Source organism: Malania oleifera, chromosome 3, assembly GCF_029873635.1.
Source record: "Malania oleifera isolate guangnan ecotype guangnan chromosome 3, ASM2987363v1, whole genome shotgun sequence".
In the NCBI taxonomy this organism is placed as follows: domain Eukaryota; kingdom Viridiplantae; phylum Streptophyta; class Magnoliopsida; order Santalales; family Ximeniaceae; genus Malania; species Malania oleifera.
This window is the reverse complement of record NC_080419.1, coordinates 67,139,120-67,145,589: the sequence shown is the minus strand read 5'-3', so window position 1 is coordinate 67,145,589 and position 6,470 is coordinate 67,139,120.

The window sequence follows — 6,470 nt, the reverse complement described above, 5'->3', positions numbered from 1 at the left end:
GTGAACACTCAAATAGGCAAAGATCAAGAAGACACTCACTCGGGAAATCTCAAGCACATCAAATGAAGCAATTGAAGAATCATATGTAATGGAGAGTGTTCGAAGTAGTGTTTATTGTAACTCTTGTAGTTTTGATTCACGCATGTTTATTGAGCAAGAGTTGAGCAATTGCATGTGCATACTAATATATAGGATATCACCAAGTCATAAGCTTCATACTTATGAGTTTTCAAAGACAAAAGAATGAGTTTTATGAAAATATCCTATATTCAAATGTATTTTAATATGGGACTAGTATTAAATGATCTTAGTATTGTAAACTTTTATATACTTAGTCCCAATTGGGTTAAAACCATGATTATGCACCTAAATATCAAGTTTGTGAAGAAATAGGGCAAATTGTCGACGATTTGGCCCAGGTGCATTGACGGTTTTAGGCAGAGAGTAAGTTGGAATTTGGCCTAGAGGAAACCGTCTATGGTTTGAGCAAATCGTCGACGGTTTGGGGGAAACTATCTACGATTTTGTTTATCCATCATCGGTTTGTGTCGAGATTCAAAACTCAATGGCTATAAGCGGCTAGGTTTTCAAAGTATTAAATTATTTTCTAAGCCCAACGACCATAAAACAGCTAGTACTCCAAATGACCTATAAATATAAGGCCAAAGACTTGTTCTAGCATTGATTTAGTAATTTGATCATTAGTGAAAAACATTTCTAAGCACATTGCATTTTAGTTCATCATTTGTGTGCTCACTATCTCTCTTGCTCGCTAATCTTTATTGTGACTTATTTCTTTAAGAGATTAGTGTGAGATATTCATTGTATTAGATATCAGCTCATTCAAGCAACATTGTTTTTATAAATTATCTTCAAGTTGTAAGGGTTCTTTGTGAACCAAGTGATAAGGGATTTGTTCTCTTGTAAAGTCTTTGTGTGAGCAAAAGGGATTTGTTCCCATGTGAAGGCTCTGTGTGAGCATTAAGGGTTTTGTTCCCTTGGAAAGGCTCTGTGTGAGCATAAAGGGATTTGTTCCTTTGTTGTATAAAGGCTTCTCCGTCCTTGAAGGAGATCGTGATAGTGGATTGAGAATCCTTGAGTGTGTCTCAAGGCATGGACGTAGACAAGGGTTGAACCACGTTAATATTGTTTGTTGAGCTTTTCTTCCCTACTCTTTAATTTATATCTTGTACATGATTTTTATTATATATATAGTGATATAGTCATTTTTATGTTGCCAAGATTTTATATTTTGTAGATAAAAATAAAATATGCAAAAGAGTCTATTCACCCCCCTCTAGACTTGACGACTCTATGACCAACAGACACTCTTCAAAAGATTTCTCTTATGAAGCTCCATCATTCTACACTCACCCATATTCCCTAAGCGCATATGCCACAAGATAGTATTATCTGACTCAGGCTTTGTAGCTGCAACTCCACCTACAACTGTGGTACCTAACAGTGTATAAATATTTCATGCTAGTTTCTGCCCCTTCATCACTGTCAAAACCCCTTTACTCACCTTCATTACTCCACTTGCAGATTTGTAATTAAATCCATTATAATCTAAAGTGTCCAATGAAATCAGATTCTTCCTTAAATGAGGTATATGCTTAACATCACACAATGTTCTAACAACACCATCAAACATTTTAATACTAATATTCCCTATTCCGATAACTTTGCATGATGCATCGTTATCCATCGGAATAAAACCAGAATTTACTAACATGTAGGTGGTGAACCAATTTTTATTGGGATGTTATGTGATAGGAGCATGTCGAACCCAAAATCCAAGAATTTGTGAGTTGATCTAAACTGGATGAAATAAAAAGCATATCCCCGTCATCGCTCTATGAGCCTTCTTCTTCCAATACGTTCGCAGATTTTGATAAATCCTCTTTATTCTCTACATTCCCCTTTTTTCTCTCTAGACGATCTGGTTTTATGTGACCCTTTTTCTGAACTTAAAACACCATATGTCCTTCCTCTTCTAGGAATCGGACGAAGATTTATTGTTACTCAGTCCACTCCAGAACTTGCTTCTCCTGCGTTCCTGGATACCCTTCACCACAAGACCTTCACCTTATAGATTGCTGGCTTTCTTCCTCTAATGGAAACCTAAAAGAGCGCTTGTGATCTCCTTCAATTCGAGAGTTTCCTTTCCTCACATCAAAGTTGTAACCAAATTTGCATACATAGGAGACACAGGTAGGGAATTCAACAACATCAATGTCTTGTCTTCATTTTTGAACTTCACATCAACTCGCTTCAAATCATTGATGATCTGATTGAACACGTTGATGTGCTAGGTTCAATTCCGAACTCTTTGACATCTTAAGCCTATATAACTTCTGCTTAAGATAAAGTTTGTTTATCAATGACTTAGACATATATCGACTTTCCAGTTTCAGCCAAACTGTCGCTGGAGATTCATCATCCATGGCGTGATACATCATGTCATCAGTCAAACAAAGCTCGATAGTCACCACAACCTTCACTTCTAGTTCCTTCAAATTCATGTAGTCCATGCCTTCCGACTGCCTTCCGTATAATGTCTTCACCATACCCTGTTGCACTAATGGATCCTTAACTCTCCTCTGCCATAGTCTGAAATTTCCCGATTTGTCGAACTTGGCAATGTCAAACTTTGTAGAAGAAATTCCATCCATTAAAACCTGGCTCTGATACCAATTTGTTATGCGAAAGAATGCAGAAACGGTCATGCGATGAAGCAATCACAATGAACAATATGGAAACACACAAAAATAATGAAAGCAATAAAAGACGCAAGATTTAACGTGGTTCGGTAGAATTCCTACGTCCACGGGAGCAAGTGGCGGCTGAATTTCACTATCTATCAAAACTAGAGTTACAACACAAAGAAATTAAAAAATTTCCCAAATACCCCTGTATCAATCCCAGAGGATTTGCCTCCAAATCCCTAACCTATTGATCTTCATTCAAATTTCAAAAACAACGCAAAACAAAACCATCGACGATTTCATCAAACCATCGACAATTTTTTTCTTCTACCTAAGATCGTTGATGTAATAGTTAATGGACTATGCAAACCGTCAACGGTTTTCTTCTTGACTTGGTTTCTATCTGAAACCGTTGATGTGACCATCAAATCGTCGATGGTATTTCTACAAACCAGTTTCCTTGTTTTTTCTCAGCATGCTTTCTCTGTACATGTGTTCCACTCGATATGAGCCACATACTACAACAAATAATAATAATAATAATAATAAAATTCAAGATGTGTGATACTAAATTTGATACATGATCAAGTGAATTTTGAAAATCAAATGATCTAAAAATCAAGTAAATTTAAAATATGAAAGGTAGTAATGATCACATGGATCTTTGAAAAATTTTAAATCTTCAAATAATTTTTTATTAGCTGACGTTTTTTATTCATCTATTTTATAACAAAACATAAATGCCAAAAAATACAAGAGATATGTGAAATTTTTATATGTCAAACTACGACAACTCATTCATTTTCGCTCACTATTGAGTTAACTTATTTATATTTATATTTATATTTATTTAGAGAGTCTTAAAATATGTAATGTGTAAATGATTTTAAATTTAAATTATTAAGTGCAAACTACATAAACCTTCCTTGTGGCTTAATCCAAAATCAATAAGTTACACTGTGGTTTTGGTGTGATTATTAACTTTTAAAACAATGAAAAACTATAGTACTATTAATTCATTTGCTACTCAAATGCCTTAAAATATTAAAATGTCCTATGTAACTAATCAATATAAGTAATGAATAAGAACAATAGAGATCTCCTAACATTCTTTGCAATTCAAATACATCCTGAATCCAAAGGTCAAGGCCGTCGTTTGTCCCCCCCAACCTCTTATTTTTATTAATATTAGTATTTACTTTATTTTTATTTGTATAATATTATTCTCCTTATATTTTTAGGTTGATTAGATAATTTTTCAGATTAGACAACAATATAATTTTGAATTCTTATTTTAATTTTATATTTATTTTATTTAATGGTTAATGTATATATTATTTTCATAGATTTTAGGGAAATACTTAGGCTATTTAATAATAATGGGAACTACAATAAAGAATTTGGCTTTATTTGGTGGTTTAAAGAAAAAGAACATTATTATTTAAGGGCAATTAAAAAACTAATGATGAATAACTTTTTATAATTTAGTGTCTATAATAAAATCATAGTATGATTAGATGATTTTTGGTCAAATTGTGAAGAGAATTTATATAATTTTCTTAATTATTCAATATATAATGCTGAAGTCTCACAATTTAGTCTTTTTTTTAACTAGATAATATTTGCAAATATAAATTTAAGGCTTTTATTTAAATTTCTATAATTTTTTAAAAAAATATACTTTTATATTATATTTTATTTAAATTCTCACAAATCCTTGTTAAAGGGTCAAATTTGTCGAGTTTTTTTCCCGTTTTAACTTTTTTTTGTAAAAAATATTAAATAATACCACATTCTAGAAAGTATTTCCTAGAATGACTCTGATATAATCTCGCTACTCCAAGTAACGAGATTTACTTTGAACGAAGGATGGTGCAGCGGACGCGTGGCAAATCTCGCTACTCCAAGTAGCGAGATTTAGTCAGGATGAGCTTTAGTCCAGTGGACGTGTGGCAAATCTCACTACTTCGTGTAGTGAGATTTTGTTGGAAACATTAAATGCTTAACCACCCGGCATTGGACGCATGGAAAATCTCGCTGGTTGAATCAGCGAGATTTGCTTCGAAATTCAATTTCTTCCTTGTTTGTGCTCACGGACGAACCAGGAAGAGAAGGTTGTTCACTTTGCAAAGCTGCCGGACGATATTGCAGAGAGCACAGCAGGTGACTGTTGAAGATTGCCCGTTACTAATCAAACGTTGGGGAGAAGGCATAAAAGGGGGAGATGAGGTATGTGATTTCTACGTGACTCTTTGCTACTCATATTTTTTATTTTCGTTGAATCTGTTAATTTAAATGAAGTTTTAATTATTTTGTTGTTGATTGGAAGCATTTGCCGAAAACTCCCAACATTGAGGTTAGGATTATTCTGATTTTCTTTTTTATTTGCTTGAATTTTACATTGATTTTACTCCCATGTGTTTCATGTATCTTTTATTTCAGTTATGTATTTCAGTTATTATTATTAAGTATGGAAATTATTATTTATAATTATGTTTATAATGCTATGAAATTATAACATTTTGAATGGAGGTGAGGATTATTCAAAATAACAGATTCAAAATACATTTCAGTTATTATTATTAAGTATGAAAATTTTTATTTATAATTATGTTTGTGAACCTGTTCTTACCATGAACCCTTTCCTGCTATTATGAATTTAATATTAATACTTATTATTATTAAGTATGAACCCTTTCCTGCCATGAACTTATGTATATTTTTTACATATTATGAAATTGTTCAAAATTTCATTAATTGTTATGAATGCGAGCAATTTTTTCATTAATTGAAAAGGTACTGATCTAAAAGTAAAATATATTTTTTAAAAAACACTTATTTTTCTAAAAAGAAAAATAGTTTGGAAAAGTATTTTTTGAATTAAGTACTTGTTCCAAGTGTAGACCAAACAATATTTATTAAGACAATGACTCAAGTACTTTTTATATCATGTACTTATTTTTTAAGATGTCCTAAATGGGGGTTTAAAAGAATAAATCAATTTTCAATGGATAGTATATTGGAATTAGGTAGCAAAGACTTTGTCGCTTTTGTTATTTCTCTGGAGTTTAGATTGTTCTTTCAATTGACAATTGTAGGACATATCAAGGCACATTGAGGAGTTTAATTATAGAAATATTCTTGCTTCAGGTTAATAAATTAATTGCTTGGTGTGATGAAATATGACTAATAACTAGACAATTTGGACAGGCTTATGCTAGAATATAATTATGTCATGTTTGAGTGTTTATTTGGTTTTTGTAATTGGACCTATGAACTTATTATTATTAAGTATGAACCATTTCCTACCATAAATTTATGTATATTATTTGCATATTATGAAATTGTTCAAAATTTCATTAATTGTTATGACTGTGAGCAATCTTTTCTAAACTATTTTTCTTTTTAGAAACATAAGTGTTTTAAAAAAAATATATTTTACTTTTAGATCAGTACTTAAATAAGAATTTGGGCCCAAGTTCGGCGCATTATACCTGGTAAAATTTCTGATAATACATAATCAACATATACACAGCGGAAAACATAATTATAATCTTCTAACAAATATAATACCAGAGTTTACTAATTATATATAACATTCATACTATCCATAACGTACTAGGGCAGAGGGAATCTATTTGTATGGGCGAGTAGATTTCCCTATCCTTAGGGCTTTTGCCAGTAAACTATTGTTGAATGCGTGAATACGAGATCAAGTTAACACTTGAGGGCTTACTAAGTAAGGTGAGTGCCTTGGTATGC